General features: G+C 35.3%; 1 protein-coding gene across 1 annotated transcript in view; it reads left to right on the top strand.

Moving 5' to 3' along the window:
• Positions 1-20229, top strand: part of ctdp1 (CTD (carboxy-terminal domain, RNA polymerase II, polypeptide A) phosphatase, subunit 1) — a 124387-nt gene that overhangs the window by 42087 nt on the left and 62071 nt on the right. The gene's annotated exons all lie outside the window — the stretch shown is intronic.

The raw sequence follows: 20229 nt of genomic DNA, 5'->3' as shown, positions 1-20229 counted from the left end.
GCATTTGTACAATTTTAAATATCTCCAAAAGGAGGTTTTGTTAGATTTAGCTCACTTCTGGGTACAGATTTCTCCCCAAAATATGGTAAAGTTAGAACACATTTTTTACATATGTATTTGTGTCTACTTTACAAACACAATAAAAATAATAAAGGAGAAATACTAGGAGCCCTGGCCAAAAACAGATTAATTTTCACACATGAATTTGGCAAATCCAGACCTTCCAGACTTAAATTCATTGAAAGTCTTTGGGATTTGCTGGAGTTGACTTTCCTGAGTGCTTGACTCTTGCATTGTCAATACAAGATCTAGACCAAAAATTGATGCACCACTTAAAGGAAATAAATGTTGTGATGTTATTTCCATCAAGAGGTGCATCAGAAAGGTGACAATTCATGTGTGAAAATGATTCTTCATGCTCAATCTCAACCATTCTTACACAATTAGAGCCTGATGAATCTTGGCACTGTCATCCTGAAATATGGCCATGACGTGTCTTCCTACATGGTGGTTTAAGAAATGAAAAGCTACACACTCCATCAATTAGGGTTAGAAGAACTGTTGCCAAACATATAACATGCTAGAAACATAATGATCCAATCATAGCATCTGCTTATTTGCCTCTTAACCATTCTCCTGAATCCAAACAGCGGCTTCTTGTTTTTGGCCGGGCAGTATATATACATAGACATAGAGATATTTCAACTTTTTTTCAATTTTGGTTTTCCTGTTAATGTTTATTCTTGTGTTTCACTGCTGTTCTGTTGTCCTGCTTGAGGTTTGTGTCGATAGTTCATGTACCAAATTGTACACACAAAGCTTTTAAGATTCATAAAAGCTAATTAAAAATCCTGAACAAATATCCCAAAGACATTCCCTGACGGTGAGCCAATGTTAATCACCCTCTGAGATCAGAAGCTGCTGAATATTAATGCCAAGACTGTTTGAAGAGGACATGTGAGAAGCAAATTACTGTGATCATAGCAAAGCACAAATTGAATTGCTAAGAATTTTAAAAAGGAAAATTAAAATGAAGGTTCTGCCTAATAAAGATGCATTTGCTAAATAGGAAGTTCAGTAGATGTTAAGAATGGAATACTAAAGATTACTCCTTAAAGCTAATGTAGAATGAATGTAAGTGAAAGTTTTTTTGTTTGCTTTTTTAAATTAGTGAATGAAATTGGGAGACATTATTCCATGATAAACGCATATGTATTGTGTACCTTTCCCTGGAACAACAGGGAGGAGATGATTATTTATTTATTTTTAATGTAGTTTTTGGATGGAGGAACAGCTGAATCAAAAATGTTCCCTTACTTTAAAAGTAGGAGAACTGGGCACTATCTTCCTGCCAGCATACACTGGATCACTATTATTGCTGTGTTATATGAATCTTTGCACTTATATTGCTTTGCTTATGTATTATGAGCACATCTCCACTCAGTCTTCCTCTTCTGACCCTGCTTTTCATTTAAGGTCATCTTCCTGCAGGCTGGCTCTGCATTATTAATGATTTAATTTAATGATTTCTTTAAAAATTGGTCATGGGTGTGTGATTGAAAAAAGAAAAATGTGCATGAAATTATTAGCCCTCCGAGTATTATTTCTTTTATCCCAATTCTGTTGCCATCAGCTACGCTTTCACAGCTCAAAGTGCTGCGTCAGGCTTCAAATGGATTTTTTTTTTTTTTTACATTTGTCTTGTCTTTCACTTTTTTTTCTCTGAAGTGTGAAAGAGGAAGATGTGCCTCATGGCTCCCTCTTAAAATCACTGACCTAGAAACATCGCTTCAGAGCTTCTTTGACTTCTTTCTCATTTGTCGGGCCTGTCTCAGTTCTCCGCTTAGCAGTTATAACATCTCAGCAGTCCATGTCAAAATCCTGTCATTGCTGACACTGTTCATAACAGCGGTGTTGCGCTTCACAGGTCAGATAGCTTCATTTTTTTCTGTTCACCTTTATGCTCACACACACAGCTGAAGCGAAGCCACATCTTACCATTTAACTCAGCAGTAACTTCTACACAGGTGGAGGGATTTGATCATTGATAGGGACATTTTGGAATTTCCCATTGCTCAGTTGTTCTTGTTTAGATAAATGGGTTTACATATTTATCCACTAACTTAAGTTCTTGAGATGCAGGGAGGTGACACCCACATGCGTTTAGTAATCGAGATGGTTAAAACACTGCTCATACTTATTGTACATGTCATTGACGATCTGACACAATTAAAACAACAATTACAAAAAATGAATTCTAAGTCAAAAGTCATATCTTAAATAATAATTTTACTACTTTAAAAAATCAATGGTAAATGCTAAACAAAAGTATACAGTATGTGTTTAAAAAACAATGAACAGAAATGTATTCAAATGTATTTATGTACAATACCATCCAAAAGTTTGTGGTAAGTCTTTTTTTTTTATTATTGAATTGATTGAAGTGACAGTAAAGGCATTTAGATTTGGTACAGAAATGTTCTATTTTAAATAAATGCTGTTCTTTTGAACTTTCTAGTCATGAAATCCTGAATTTTTTTTAGCTCAGTTTCCACAAGAATATGAAGCAGCACAAATGTTTTTAAAATTTATAATAATAAGAAATTAGATTTTAGCAGTAAATCAGCATATTAGAATGATTAAGGATTAAGGATCATGTGACACTGAAGACTGGAGTAATGATGCTGAAAATTCAGCTTTAAATTTGAATTGAATTTGATTTCATTTTAAAAATATTCAAATAGAAGACATTAAATAGTCGTAATATTTAACAATATTACTCTTTTAGTGTATTTTAGATCAAATAAATGCAGCCTTGGTGAGCATAAGAGACTTCTTTCAAAAACATGAAAAATATCTTACTAACCTCACTCTTTTGAACAGTAGTGTCTAATTATTATCTTAAATTATTATAATATATTTTTTTAAATGGCTGGTTCATTTGTTACATTATTGTTTTACATTGACTAATGACAACTGATTACATACAGTGTTTTCTGGGATTCAAACCAATGACCTGAACATTGTCATGCTAAAGCCAATTAAGCTTTAGGGATGCTTGTATGGGATCGGTAAACTTCCCTTTAAAAAAGTAATATAATACCTTGGTAGGGTAAAGTTTGGCAAACTACTTTTCAACGCTGCATCTTGCTGGTTCAGCTTATATTTTCTCCACACTGCTGCTTGTCACTTCTGAGAGTCATGCCAGGGTGAACGGATAAAGTATAAACACCTCTCAACGCCTCTGAAGAGCACATGCAGTCTGCAGTGTTTCATGCCAGAACAAATATGTCAGACATAAACAAAGTTTAACCCAAGAGCTTGACAGCATCCCAAAATAAAGTTCATTAATTCTATAAAAGGAAATGAAAAGCTTTCATTTCACAATTGAAAACGTTGACAGGTTTACGTTGAGCACACATATTAGCTTGTGCAATTGATATGACCCTCATGTTGTCAAAGTTTAGATTTAGCCTATTTGAAAAATAATACGTTAATATGCTACCGTTCAAAAGTTCGGGGTCAGACTCAGTATGATTTTGTTTTTACAGAATTAATTTTTTTGTAAAATAATTAAGTGTTCAAAAGTGACAGCAAATTTGGATTCATTTATATTCTATTATAGTTTATATTTCAAATAGATGCTTTTCTTTATAAATATATTCCTCAACATTGATAATAATAAGAAATGTTTCTTGAGCAGCAAATCAGCATATTTATTGTATATATTATTGTATTATATATACAATAATTTCTAAAGGATCATGTGACACTGGAGTAATGGCTGTAAATTCAAAAACGTAAATTAGGTATTGGAATATAATAATTTAGCAAACAGTAATTTTAAATTGTTATAATATTTCACAATATTAATGTTTTAATTATATTTTGATCAAATAAATGCAGCCTTGAGCAGCAAATCAGCATATTAGAACAATTTCTAAAGGATCATGTGACACTGGAGTAATGGCTGTAAATTGTAAAACTTAAATTACGTTTTACAATATAATCATTAAGCAAACAGTAATTTGATTTATTTTTATTATTTTTTATTATATTTAGATCAAAATAAAGGCAGCCTTGGTGAGGATATGGGACTTTTTATTTTAAAACATTTAAAAAATCATACAAACCCCAAATATTTCGTATATGTTACCAAAATGCGCAGTGGCTTTGTATGGAAATAATGCATGTTGTACTTTTAAAAGGTCATGTTTCATGATGATGTGGGATTTATCCATTTAACAGAAGTATCAATGGTGACAGATGTGGCTAATATTTAAATGACTGGGAACCTCAAGCTTAAACAACCTCCAGCTTTATAGCAACCTTCTATTTAAGGACTTTATTTAGGCCGTAAATATCCCAAAATGGAAATCCTATAAAATGTCATTCAAATTGTGCACTTTCAGAGGGAGACTGCAGTCAGACTATTGTAAAAACCTGTTTTGGATCCATTCCTAAGCTCATTTTCTCTCCCTTTGTCACTTATGGGTACAATTTGCCACTGCCCCATTGTTCTACCAGCATAACAGGGGTTTTGTTAAATAGCCCCCCCTACTCTCTAAATATAACATCCCAACTGAGGTGCAGGAAACCACAGCGTTATAATTCTGGGACTTTGCGAATTGGGATATCTAGGGGGTTTGTCCTTTGTTCATTAAACCTGCTGAATGGAAATAGAATCGTTTCTAAATTTAGCATGTGGAGAGAGCTGTAGCAGGCTTATAATATATGACAAAGCTGAGTTTGATTGAATAAAAACTGCTATTTGACGCTTCACATTTTAAAGGGATCCATTCATATGCACTTTTTTTGCATGGCTGCTCGGAGGAAGTAGGAAGGAACTTGTTGAATGGCTGGGGTTCTGGCGTGGACACTGTTAGCACTAATGTTCTCCTTTCATACATTGCAAAACATCTTTTCGTCACACAAACTAAGTAATTACAGGCTCTGGGAGGACCCTGTGAATGAAGTGAAGAGCATGTTGACCTGAATGAAAGCAAATGTTAATTGATCACTTTGAGAAGGTTTGAATGGTTTGTTAATTGCGGAAAGGGTTGGGTATTGACAAACTAATAGTATACACTCTACAGGGAACCCTGTCAGTTGGTGTATTACTTTAATATTGAAGTGCATTTAATATTAAAGTGCACATTTAAATTGCACATAAAGCTTAATTTTTTATAATAATAACTTTGGTAACACTTTACTTTGGTACCTTTTGAACATTCTGTTAACAATAAGTACACACGTCAATTAACTCTCAATAGAGTATTAGTAGACTTTCTGCTTAATATCTGCTAACTGTTTATTGTGATTGTCCTCCAACAGACATTCTACTAACTATACATAACTTTGCAACTACATATCAACTTATTATAACCCTACCAGTCTACTAATACTCTACTAACACTCTGAGAGTTAGTAGACATGTAGGTGCAACGTTACTTGTAGCTTGACTACAAGTAACGTTGCACCTACATGTCTACTAACTCTCATTACCATCAAAATAAAGTGAATTGAACAATACAATTTTTTTAAATTCCAATTAGTTTTTTTAAATAAACATTTAAACAGTGGGTGTCTTAACTCAATTTTGCCATATTTATTAAAATATGCATTTAATATTGAAAAACAGATTAAGTAAAAACATTATGAATATGTATTTTATAGTGCCTATACTGTTTTTGGCAATGCAGTATGTGACATTGTTTACAAGCGGTTTTATTCACATCTTTCTGTGGTTAAAACACTGCAAATTATGCATTTTAGTAAGTTGTACTGTGTCTTTCAACATACCTTCTGATGTTCATTCGTGTTTATTTCATACTATAAACAGTTGTAAGGAGGAAGATATGATCAGTTCACGTACCGCTTGAACTGAAGTACAAGAGTGATCTGTCATGCCAGATTAAAGAGTGTACAAAATGACATTTAATGTTTGAATTCTGTAATAAAATTGACAGAATTTGAAAGCGAAGACTTTAATATAAAAAGTAACTAATCCCAAAGCTTATTGTGATTTATCGGATGGGAGGCGTGCTATAAATAATGTTTAGTGAAGTTTGGTTCACTCAACTGAAAACAGCAGACTAAAAGATTCTTTATAGAAGATTCTTAGGATTTAAGAATCAATATCGGTTTATCAAAATGAGAATTGATTAAAGTGAAGATATAAATAATGAGTGCATTTACCAGCACGTTCTAACCCGATTATGCGTAATAAGCCGACAGTGCACGTGATCACCCGTTTTCCTTTATCGGAGTACGGTCATAAACAAGCCTGCGCATAAACCGACCGTCACAGCTAGATTTTGCCCCATACGCCGATTTCGCCCAGCAAGTAAACACATTAACGTTCTTTCTGTCGGCTTAATGGAGTGCACATGTGTGATATGTGACAGGAACTCGTCCTTAATGTGGATTTAAGTGCATCCAGACTGGGGTGCGTTTCCCAAAGCCAACTATGGTCGCACGCAGTTTTCAATGGAAATTGCGATCATAGTTGACCATCGATGCTTTTGGGAAACGCACCCCTGAGCGAAAGTTATGGAGTAAGAGAATAGAAATATATTGCAAAAAATATATAAAAGTGCTCATCACGTGAAGCAGATGAAGGTGTACAGTCAAAATGCTGCATCTGTAACTGTATGAGAAGATCATATATGAGTCGTAAGTTGGCTGATTGGCTGGAAGGTGTGCAATAAAACCGTTTAATGCACAGGTAGTTTCAAGTCAGTTTAATAACCGTTCTATATTAATGTGCTGCTTTCATGGAAGCTCACACACAAACATGTCACTTACACATAAATAAAGTTTAACACTGACATGTTGCAATACTCTTCTTCTGTTTTTAATGCTTATAACATCACAACCGACATAATAAATGAAATACTCTTGAGTCAGATACGCATATTATTAGGTTTTTACGCTGTGACCGGGAAATAACCTGATTTATTAAAATCTGGTAAACGTGGTTTACTTGCGTTGTCGGGTTATTGGTTTGCATGTAAACCCGGACAACAGATTATTTCAGAATACTGGTGTGCATGTAAACGTGCTCATTGTCAACCCTTCAAATCAAATCAAATCAAATCAAAGTTTATTTATAAAGCACCTTAAAGAACACACTGTGTACGAAAGTGCTGTACAATTTCAAACGAATTAGATAAAACACAATAAAATACAAGAAAGAATACAATGTAAAAATAAAGAACTAATAAAATACTATAGATATAAAATCAAAGTCTAGCGGTCAGCAAAGGCTTCATCATGTCTTAAGCTGAGATTTAAACATGGTTACAGTAGTAGAGGATCTGATGAACATTGGTAACCCATTCCACAACTTAGGAGCAGCGACTGAGAAAGCACGATCTCCTTTAATTTTTTGACGTGACTGAGGAATTTCAAGGAGCAGCTGATTTTGTGATCTCAGGGATCTCTGTGAGCAACTCAAATGTATAAGTTCAGAAACATATTTTGGTGCCAGTCCATGCAAAGCTTTAATAGTATATAAAAGTACCTTGTAATTTATTCTAAAATGAACTGGTAGCCAGTGTAACGAGGATATATGATCCCTCTTATTTGTGTTTGTCAGCAACCTTGCTGCTGCATTTTGTACCCGCTGGAGACGTGACAGAGAAGACTGACTTATACCCAGATACAGAACATTACAGGAATCAAGACGCGAAGAAATAAAAGCATGAATTACTTTCTCCAGGTCACTGAATGATAGGATAGATTTAAGTTTAGCGATATTTCTCAATTGAAAGAAACTATTAAACCCTTATTGGGCGTCATCCTCAGTCTGTTTTCACTCTCTTTCATAGTCTTGACTTGAAACTTCCACTCAAGCGGAGAATCCTGCAAGGTTAATTATCTTAATTGTTACCTCCATATTAGATGTTGGAGGTCAACAGTGATTTCACTTGTTGGGAAGTGTGGGTTTGGCACACAATAAATGTTGTGCTAAGAAGTATCCACACGCAATGCTAATCAGTTGGCTAATTATCCATGTTCTGTTTCAGTAAAAATTAAATCATGTTCTTTTAACACCTTTTACTAAAGTTGCAGGTCAACCCAAAAATGTATATTCTGTTATTATTTACCTACCCAAACTGTTTTGACCATGTAACACAAAATAATTTTTGGTTAAACTTTTAGGTGACAAAGTTATTTTGAACTTACACACATAAGTACTGAGTAAGATTAATTAACTACATGTACTTACTATCAAGTTAGGGTTTGGTTTAGGGTTAGTTACTTGTAGTTATGCATAATTTACTGTCATTTATATAGTTAAGTACATTATAGTAGCATGTAACTACGTCACCTTAAAATAAAGTGTTACCAAATTTTTACACTGCTCTTATTCACCAGCATATACTGTAGTAGTTTCCTCTTAAACGTCCAAAAAGCATTGTAAAAATATATTTTAGTATATTTGTCACAGCTATCGTATAACTTAAAAAATAGCACACAAGTCAAATGGACGAAGAATATGAAACTACTAAAAAAAGAGAAAGGGGGTTGTATGGAAAAATTCTATTTAACACCTTTATACCATGGTCTGTCTGAATACTTGATTCTGATTGGCTGGAAGGTGTGCAATAAAACCGTTTAATGCACAGGTAGTGTCAAGTCAGTTTAATCACCGTTCTATATTAATGTGCTGCTTTCCTTGAAGCTCAGACACAAACATGTCACTCACCCACCAAGATCAGAGATTGCGCTGTGCACACACAAACATTATCTTTGCTACAGAGTCACTACATTATATCACTCAGCAAGGAGGTTGTAACATAGCCATGTTTTCGAATATCAACTATCCTCTGCTTTGTGTCGGGTGGTTCTTTGCCTCCACATTGTGCATTAAAATCATTTAATGCGCAACTAAACACCTTACTTGGTGTCCAACATCCAACAGTTAATTTTTGTCATCAACTATTAGTTTAACATCCAGCTTATACCATAATTGTTGTATTAGCATCTCATCGATCTATTAGTAGATTGATTGACAGATTGACCAAGGTTTTTGTTCGTGAGGGAACCTGGAGCACTTTGTGCTAATGTGACATTTTCCATGTCTGGAACATAAAGTTCACATAAGTTCAGGGTCTGAGTGAACTGCAGTCTCATGGGATCTCCTGATCTAAAGGATACATTAAGATCAAAAGGTTTCCAGTTAAATGCCAAAGCTGTTCGCTTTACTCTACTTCAGAGTATTGAAGTTCATTTTGCCAACTAGTCTAAATTTTTACTAAAATCAGTGGATTACCTTTTTTATGATATTTATAAATATTTGCACTAATTACTGTATGTACTGTACTGTTTTTTTTTTACAGAATTATTTATATTTGAGATTTTAAACAAATTAATCTTCTTAATAACAAAAATTTAGTAGAAGCTACTCCAGGTTAGGTTGGTCCTGAAAAGTTACAATTTCAAAGAAAAGTTGCATGTACTGTAAGCCTGAATGCTGTAAATTTGGGTAGTGCTGGGTAGGCTCTTTATCATTTGGGCTACTAAAAAACTTGTTGTTTTGTTTTATATGTACAGTATCTCACAAAAGTGAGTACACCCCTCACATTTCAGCAAACATTTTAGTATATCTTCTCAAAGGACAATACTATAGAAATGAAACTTGAGTTATTTTCAGAAGACAGTAAATATATAGTGCTATACAAGCAGAACATTGACTACTCTAAAATATATCCAACACACAGCCATTATTGTAAAATAGCTGGCAACAAAAGTGAGTACAAGTGAACATGTCAAAACTGTGTCCGAAGTGTCATATTTCTAGTGAGCACCATTGTTATCTAGCACTGCCATAATCCTCAAGGCATTGAATTCACCAGAGATACACAGTGTTGTTGCTGGGATCCTATTCCACTTCTCCATAATGACATCACAGAGCTGCTGGATGTTAGTCACATGGCGCTTCTCCACCTTCCGCTTTAGGACGCCCCACGGGTGCTCAATAGAGTCCAGGTCTGGAGAAATAATTGGTTACTTCATCACCTTCAGCTTCAGCTTCCTCAGCAAGGCAGTTGTCATCTTGGCGGAGTGTTTGGGGTCGTTATCATGCTGTTCGGCCAAGTTTCTGAAGGGAGGGCATCATGTTCTGCTTCAAAATGTCACAGTACATGTTGGAGTCCATGTTTCCCTCAATGAAGCTCAGCTCCCCAGTACCAGCAGCATTCATGCAGCCCCAGACCATGATGCTACCAACACCATGCTAAACTGTAGGCAAGACACAATTTTATTGGTACTGCTCACCAGAGTGCTGGACACCATCTGAGCCAAACACGTTTATCTTACTCTCATCAGACCACAGGACATGGTTCCAGTAATTCATGCTCTTGGACTCTTGGTGAGGTGTATGGTCTGAGCACTGACAAGCTGACCTTTTGCTTCTGTAACCTCTAAAGCAATGCTGGCAGCACTCATGCGTCGCTTCTGCACCTGACACAAAGCACGAAGACTCAACTTCTTTGATTGACTCTTGCGAGGCCTGTTCCAAGTGGAACCCGTCTTGGAAAACCTCTGTATGACCCTGGCCATTACTGTAACTCAGTTTCAGGGTGTTACCAACCTTCTTATAGCCTAAGGCCATCTTTGTGGAGAGCAACAATTCTAATTCTCAAATCCTTAGAGTTCTTTGCCATGTTGAACATCCATTGGTCAGTATGAGAGAATTGTACTTAAAGCACCAAATTTTAACTGCTCTAATACAAGATACACACATTTGTATGGTCCTGTCAAACAGACAAAAACATGAACATGATGAATTGGACTTGTGGCTTTGCATGGTTAAACAATGTACAGCTATTATCACTTAGGGTGTACTCTCTTTTGCTGCCAGCTATTTTAACAATAATGGCTGTATTATTTTCAGAGGACAGTAAATATATACTGCTAAACAAGCAGCACATTAACTACTCTAAAATATATCCAAGTTTCATTTCTATAGTATTGTCCCTTGAGGAGTTATACTAAAATGTTTGCTGAAATGTGAGGGATGTATTCACTTTTGTGAGATATTGTATTTATTAATTTAATTTAAAGATTTTAAACAATCTCCTTGTGCTATTCTAAGTTAATAGCAGCTACTCCAGGTTGTTTTGGTCCTGAAACATTACCATTAAAGGGAAAAGATGCACACATGCTTGCATTCTGAGAAATTTGAGGTAGGGAGAAAACACGTGTTTTCAAATGTCAATCTGCTTCTATTAGCTCTGCAGCCTAAATGCCTTTTGGCATTCTCAAATATTCGGAAAGCTCTGGATGAGGAAAAAAATGCCCTAATTGGCTGTATGGCAGTTATACTCTGGTATGAAACCCAGCTTTGAAATGTCACCAATGAGCCACATCCTGAAATCACAATCTGGTTTGCCAGGAAGCATTTTAGGACTGTGGGATCATAATGTGCATTTGGCCTACGTGACCTTTCTCATCCAGACGTCTTACTATCTTGTCTAGCAGCTTGCAGTAATGCAATAGTGTTTGATAGGAGCGTGGCCTCACTCTGGAATACGACATCTCAACTACAAAAAGTCCTGTGTTAGATGTTCAACGTTCAAAGATTTATTGGCCTGCAGTTTTGAATGGTTATTTCTTTATGGCTTAATGTCCTTGTGCCATGTGGGGGGAAGAGATGTTCAGGGCAATATGTTATCAGATCTGCATGTTGTTTTCTCAGTGGGAGGCAAAGATTCGGTCGGATACACACTTTGGCAGTCATTCTCTGAACAACAACAACCGCTGCATACACTTGTCTGATTGCATCAGTTGAGTTGTGAGCTGTGACCCAGAGGATTAGCAGTTGGGGTGCATTAGAAATGTGTTCATGGTTTCTGCTGCTTCGTGATGAGATCTGATTCGCATTTTGTGATGGAGTTTACCCAAGGCATCCCACTTGTAAAAGGGGATTTTGCAAATTAGGCCTGGTGATGTTTGTGGGCTAAGTAAAAAAAAGAAAAGAAAAGAAAAGAGCCTACAAGGAGATATGGAAAGAAAGGTTGAACACCAGCTCCAGTCGGGCAATCTGCCGCAGCCATGCAATACCTTACGTCGCCGTCTGGTTTTCTCAAAAATAAGCTAAAAAAGTTAGTTGAAATCAGTTCGCAATGGAATCCCATATTGCACTGGTCAATCACCATCTCTTGCATTAGAATGGAGATAGCGGAAAAGCAGTAGTTTTGACCTTTCAGTCATCATGGTCACCAGTTTAAGTTTTTTTTACCCATTAATTATAACGATAAAATAGTAATAATAGAAAACTACAATATAAATATTAACGTCTTAATGTTAAACTTTTATTTTGGAGGTTTGCTATCAAATAAATGTACACTGTGGGTGTATATAGCACAAAGCAACACCCTATTAACCTTGAGAATACCTTAGCAACTGCATAACAATGGCCTGGCAGCCACCCACAGATCCAAAGTATTGCGGTGGTGAGTTTTGTTTCTGACACTCACATTTCTGGTTTAGAAAATGTAAAAATCTAGCTCATATTGTTGTTTATCTCTTTTGTGGCACCACGGATTATGATTGGTGAGCTCTCGGACAATGGTGGCTTTGAGATTAATACTACGCCTAAGACATTTCTTGCTGCTTTTTTCGTGAGTCTGGTGTGTGTGTGTCTGTGTGAAACTTGTCACATTGTGTTTGTCTGTGATGCGAGACTTGCCTTACTCTGAAAGCAGGAGTGAGGCGGTATATTTGTTATTGTGTGTCCATTCTTTGTGTGATGAAGTGTGTTTGATTGCAGTTCTAGCACAGTGTTATCAGCCTCATTGCACATTTCATACCTCAGCTTTCATTAGGACCCGCTTCACCAATGCTAGCTCCACGCTAAGTGCTAACAAGTTGAAAAATGAGAACACCATCTTCTCTGTCTTCTGCCCTTTATCTCCACTTCAACTCTGCCTCTTCTTTGGAAAAACTCTCTTCAGTGAGTAAATGCTGAAAGTTAAAACCGAGGGGCGTTCAATTCACTTTACTCCAAATGAAAGATTGCTATTAGCAAAGCTAAGTGTCGCCTTTGCCCTCTCAGCGACAAAAGTGAAACCGAATCATAGAATTTTTTTTCTGCATTATGCCATCAGAGTTGCACTATACTTATGTTGTCACTTTCAAATGTTTTAAAATGCAAATGAAGTACTTTCATGGAACCTCAAACCTGGAATAACAAATGCATTGTCATTGAAGTCATGCATGCTGGGTGTTAAAGGTCTGTATCCATATGCATGATTTCCTCAAAATATATTCACTTTTATATAATTAAGCAATGGTTTTATATAAATTACTCCATAAACCTATCCACTTCACACGCAGCACTTAAGTTGTCAAGAATACGGACCGTTTTTGCAACTGTAGGATGTATTGCATTACAGAGTGACATTAGAGGGCCATATAGGGCAGCAGTGCATAATTATAGCTGATGATAATTGTATGATACAATAACAGTGGAAATAATAGACTCTACAGATTTATACTCGTCTCAAGAGTTTTAAGAGCAACATTGCTTCAACTTTTTAACAGTCTTCATGGTAACCATTTTTATGATTCACTAAGAGTAAGTGGTTCTTATTTGATGTGTTGGATACATGTCCATGCTTTCAGATTCATCCAGGATGGATGAAGGCTGTTTTGAAAGCTCAATTGGACTCAAACAGGGTCAGTAAGATTTTTAAATGTTTTTGAAAGGATTCTTTTGTTTACCAAGGCTGCATTTATTTGATCAACAATACAGTAAAAACAGTAATATTGTGAAATATTTTTAAATATAATATATTCCTTAAATGGTCTTATTCTTGTTAGTTCCCCCATTGAAGTTCAAGATGGAGAAGGTATCTTCCTTTATGTCAAAAGACACTTGGCTGATTATAGTGCCTAATGGAGGTCCATTGTCAGGCCTGTGAGGAAAAAATGGCCGTAGCAGTGTCATAAAGGGAATATTATCCAAACCATTAGTCAGTGCAGAGACCTGAGAGACATAAAGATATTTCTATACATTCAAAACAATCATTATCTCTGCACTCATGGGAACGTATAGTAAATTCAGGCTGGTAAGGAGGGTGTTGCAGTAGTCAAGCTGTGAAATAACTTTAGTGATTGTCACGGGAAGTTCTTATTTGCATGATGCAGTAGTGCACGAAGTGGCAGGAAAGTAAGTATAAAGTGAAGAAGCCCAGCTTGTCAAATGCAGGGCTCGACAGTGCAAGCGTTTCACTTGCATTTGCCACTGAAATTGTGTAGGAACTGTAAAATAGGAGCATATTTGCGAATAAAAAGTCTCTGTGGGTCTAAAATTTAGTTTTATGTAATTTAAGGTCATACTTAAATATTTGATATGGTATAACAGATGACATCATTTTGAGAGGTCTTAAATTTGGGAATGGAAAAACAGGAATCTGTGTTATGGCCTAATGTGATTATTGAGGCTGTGATTAAATTAAATTTAAAAAAAGTGGTTTATTTTATGGTGTTTATATTGATATATGCTGTAAGAGTGCATATTTTATCTCCCCTATGTTTTTTAATGAGTAGCCGACAATAGTAAATAATTAAGTCCAATTATTATTGATATTTTGATTACACAACAATCTATATCTGGCATTTAATCCAAAGTAAATATTTGTTGCTTCTCTTTGGTCCTCTCCATCACTGGAAGGAAAGACTAAGAACATTATTTAACATATTATTCAATATATTGATTTTAATAGTGTCTGCACAATAATCTGTTTATTATAGTTTATACAGTTTAAAGTAGCCCTATAAACCATCTTAATACTTTTAATTGCACCTCTGAAGCAATTTTTTTAACCACTTTGAGCAAAATGTTTTTGCTTAAATGTCAACTTAGATGTGCCTTTTTTGGAGCTTCAAGCCCTGAAATGTTGGTTCTTTTGCTCCAACTGTAATTTTTAACACCTTTCTTATTTGTAACTAGAGAAGCAAAGTTTGTCTTAGCTCTGAAGTTTTGTGGCCCTGATTTGATAGATAAGTTGCATAATGGCAGCCAGTCAAATCAGAGCTTGTGATTTTGCAAACTGTTTGCAAATTTGAGTTATGTGCATCAGAGAAGCAGTGAACACACTGTAGGCAGTTCGTGGGTGTGGTGTCTGATGCTGAGACCCACTTGTTATCCAGATTGACACCAAATGTTTTTAACAAACCTGGAGGCATTGATTCTGTGATCACCAGTTGACATCGAGAGTGAAATGTGTGATTGATAAGGCTTTTTCACCCCAATGCCTCAGAAAACACCCACTGCTGATGTATATGTATATATATATATATATATATATATATATATATATATATATATATATATATATATACATGCATTAGAAATGACATCAGCTGTGAAATGCTTTCATACCAGCCTTTGCCTTTTCTTCTCTAAGAAAAACAGTTCCCAGAACTATATCTTTATGTAATTTGCTGTTTTTTGAAGACAGGGCTTCTTTCCTTGTCTTATCACTAAGGTCCAGTCAGCAGTGATTTGATAATAGAGGTCTGTTTGTGTTCAGTGATTCTGAAATTTGATTACAGCTAATTTCTTTTCTATCACAGGCTGTTCAAAGATGCCCTGTACACCCACAAGTGCCTCTAATTTTATTTAGCAAGCTAGGTCCAAAACAACATGTATTTCTTCAGAGAATTTAGTCCTTTTGTCCTGCATTTCAGGTCAAGCTAATATTTAAGTGCAAAACGATGACATTAAAATCTTAGTTCACCCAAAAATAAAAATTGTCAACATTTATTCACCGTCATGTCGTTCCAAACCAAAATCACGTATTCAAATTCAAAACACAACTGAAGATGTGTTAAATGAAATTGGAGAGATTTCTGTCCCCTTATTGGGAGTCTATGCAAAAAAAAGTGATGAGCAGATTTAATCTAGGCTTTTGTTTACATATAAACATTGACCAATACACATACATAGAGCACATTAAATATGGTAAACGGAAGCCCGGAGCTCAAACATTTGCGCTTGAACCACAAGAATCAATGAGGTTTTTATCGCATTGTGAAAACATGTTTGAGCTGCCATTGACCATATTTGATATGATCCATGTATGTGCGCCAATAAATACATCTAGGTTTGGATGAGTAATTGATGACAGACTTTTTATTTTTTGGTAAACTAGCCATTTAACATCTTTGAAGAAAATATGTATTTGCTGATGATTAAATTCCTCCGTACAAACCCTGCAAATTACCTTTTTTTACAAGTCCACTTTGATAAGGGTCCAATGGTGGGTGAAAGAAATTACCAGCCATCAATTTTTCTTACCAGTCATGAAATTGTGTTTTGCATTTGTTGTTATAATGTTTTATGTCAATAGGATTATTTAGCTGTTTTTTTTTTCTTTAAAATTTCTATGCAGCATTTTTTTAAACTGCTCCAAGCCAGCTGAAGATTTACACTTTTTATTTGCATTTGGTTAATTTGGTGCCCATTTTGGCCACTGGGTTCCCTAAATGATTTGTCGATTTAAGAGCATCTTTGTGCATTATTTATCAATGAACGTAAGTGAGATTTTGTTAATTTTGGCCGTAGGGGTGGGACTTTTTTTTTCGACGAAATCGATTTTCGAGGTCACGATTCTAAATTTTGAATAAAATTTCGATACAATATACGCATAGACTACAAGTTGTGTTACTTTTCCTATTTGACTGCGGTAGACAGTCTTGGAACAATAAATTTCACTGAATAAAATGTGAACCTTGACATTTATTTTGTTTTTTCTTCCCATTTTAGGCAAGGGAGGCAATTTAATTTAATTTTTTATATTTAAATAGGAACATAGAAGCAAATTACAAAAAATAGGACAAATACAATAAAAATATATACATTAAATAAACTAAGGGTATTAAGGTACAGTAGTAAATATAAATTGATTCATATTGAAGATACAAAAGTGATTCAGTCAAAGGCATTTTGTGATTTATTTTTTATATTAACAATAATAAAAGCTTTACCTTTAAGAATAAATGCATGGATCTAACATACTGTTGCACATCTGATTTTCTCCTAACGGTTTACTTTTGCGTTGGACATAACAGACTGTGTTTACATGGATACTCCACACAATGTGCATTTTGGTATATTTGTTTGTGTATTTGACCTTGCAAACACAAAAAGCTGTGAAAGAAAACTGAATTTCGATTCGTATGCTGTGTGTCCGTCAGCGCGGCTTGTGATTTAATAACACTCTAACGTGTCAGTAACTTTTTGTATTGCGAAGTTAAAGAAGTTGTTGGAAACTTTTCCTTCAGAGACCAGGAGACGTTGCGATATCTTTCAAAGCAGAAGTGACTCTTTATCGAGAACACAAGCTGTTGGTAGCTGCAGTCATCAAGACTCACAGCACTGTAGTCTAATTCGTCCAAATCTAAACTCAATATCTTAAACACAGTGTTTTAAACCTTTCAAGGGGGAGGAATTTACATAGAGGTGGAGACACTCTGAAATATAAGACAGTAGTCAGCCCGTTACCCGGAAATTCCCCAGAAACATTATCCCAGCTGTTCTTGAAAAGTAACAAAAGGTTAATGTCATCATCTATGCCTCCAAATGGTAAACACTTGTGTGAACTTTCTCCGTTAAAATACTGTTGAACCTAAATTAAACATTTAATAAATTTGTAACACTACAAAGTGTAACACTTTAGAAAATTGATATTTGAAATTTGTGAATCGATGCAAATCGATAGAAGATAGATTCACGATTCATATGTGAATAAATTTTTTCCCCCTCCCCTATTTGGCAGTCTAGTTCTCGCTTTGTAAATTCTGACATCATTGACATTTTTAAAGATGAAGCGTCCAGTTTGTAAGAGTTTTGATGCATGTCTTATACAGTCTCAGCAGTGTCTCTCGCCTTTTGCCTTGCTTCATGAGTCAAGTCTGTCTCACAGTACTGATCTTCAGCACTGGCCACACATCACATTGCATTACGACGTAAAGGACTCCGCAAATGCCACGGCGATCACTCTCACTGTTCCCTTTTGTTAGTCTGTTCAGCGGTGCTGAACTGCGGTCAACTCAAGTCTTGTTTAAAATTATCTTTCTTTTTGCAACTCTGAGACACTGTTATGAAACAACTAATCACTTTGTTTATGAATATTTATGATGTTCATATAAATATTTGCATATTCTATAGTTTTATCTTATCTTACACCCCATTTAAGTGACAAAAATGTACTTTTCACTGTAGCTGAAATTGTTGACAATGTCAGGATGTCTCAAGCATCGGTCAGGAAGTTCTGTGGAACAGAGCACATTGTCACTCAGGTCACTGTGTGCTTCTGTAATCATCGTCGCCATCATCATCAATGCCGTCATCTCTCCTCAAGCCAAAGCTCTACTGTTTCTAATTGAAAAGCCTGGTTTCCAGACAGTAATGAAATTATCCTCTCAAGTTGTCATTTTGAGCAACATGGAAGAAGATTGGAAACTCTTTGTCTCTATCTCTCAGCTCTTTAAATCTTTCAGCTATCAATGCTGAGCAAAAGAAATGGAGTGGAGTTTTTTTCCCCCTCATAGATTCCGTTAACAAAATTAAAACTACTTTGGTCTTAGTGTTCTGATCTGGATTTGTTAAGAACGGTTTCAGAACTCCAATTGAGGGTCAGATGTGATGTCTGATGATGGGAAAATGGTGTCATTGTTCTCTCTACTGTTGTTTCAAACCCCCATACTTTAACAATGTTTGCACTCTTTTCTTGAGCTGGGTGTTGTATCAAATATCCACAACCAATGTTGTCAGTTTATCAGGTAAATTTAGTAAGATTTAAATGTTAAAATGAATAATCAAATTAACTAGAATTTTATTTTATCTTGCCCCCTGATCTGTACATAAATTCCATTATAGTTTGAATAAATAATATTAATTCTAATGGTAAAACTTTATTTTAAGCTTTTAAATGAATACATTATAAAAGTATTTTTAATGCCTTGCAATGCACCTTATACTGCATTTTATGATCTCATAAATAATTGTAACCACAGTTATAGTACATTGTAATACTTATGTTACACCTTTAGAAAGTATAATCCATTAAAACACTTGACAAACAACCAATTTCAGATGTAATAGGGAATCAGCAAATATAATGCATTTTAACTTGGGCTACAATTATTTATGACAAGATATAATGCATTTTAACACACATAATGAATATCTTTTATAATGCATTATACATAAAGGCTTTAAGGAGAATGTTACCATAATTTATAATAAACATTATAATAAATCTTTTAAAGCCACACTGTAGCTTTGTGTAAGGTGGTTCTTGCGTGTCCTTAAAGTCTTAATGTCTTAAATGCCTTTTGATCAATATAGGTCAATATAAAGTCTTAAATATCTGAAATTATCATTTTAAGAGCCCTTAAATTTGGGGCAAAATCAGGATTCACGATATGGATTAATGCGATTATTAAACTTTATATGTGAATTGTCTGTAGGGGTTTGTTTTGTATGGACATGCAATGTTAATTTTATGTGTGCATGTCTTAGAGATATGTGTATATCCAATTTTTCCATGTGAAGTTGCACCCCACTGGCAAGAGAAAAAACGCTGAATTGTGATCCATTTGTTCGAATCTGTTAGTCGTATTTGTGTTCTTTTTATTATTCTGTGGACAAAACTGTTAGGCTTTTAATAGAAACATGACCAGAATCATAAACCTGATGGCCTGAATGTTTGCAGTGCTGCTTCAGGTCTTGCTGAAGATCTAAAGGTCTTTATGCCGCTGTCTCTGTAGGGTGTACTGAAGCTCTCAATTTATCCCACATATGCTCATAGCATACACAGAAGACACAGCTTGGGCTTGTGGCTTCAAAGAGAATGATTTTTCTGAAGATTTTATTGTGAGATGTAGAAACCCAAAAATATTTCACATGGAGGGCTGAATATACACTTAAAAAAAACAATAATGTAGTTGGTGTTCTTCTTTTCCTCTATTCCTAAGGCTTCACTGTTGCCATGTATGGCTTATATTGGCCCAATACACTTGGCTTGGCTCAATAGTTTTCCCTATTGCAGCCAACCCAGCCAGTTCACACCAGACCTTTGTTCAAACAAAAGAGAATTTGTAAACCTGACCGTGAGTATTGGGCTCAATATTTTAGTCTGGTCTCTCCAGCAAATTGCACCAGACAAAAACAACTCTATGCCCAGAAGATTTATGTAACATCCTCTA

Source organism: Siphateles boraxobius, unplaced genomic scaffold (assembly GCF_051911475.1).
Source record: "Siphateles boraxobius isolate OS27281-9 unplaced genomic scaffold, OSU_SipBor_1 35, whole genome shotgun sequence".
NCBI classification, from domain to species: Eukaryota; Metazoa; Chordata; class Actinopteri; order Cypriniformes; family Leuciscidae; genus Siphateles; species Siphateles boraxobius.
The sequence above is the reverse complement of the archived record's forward strand: the minus strand, read 5'-3'. Positions and strand labels throughout refer to the sequence as shown.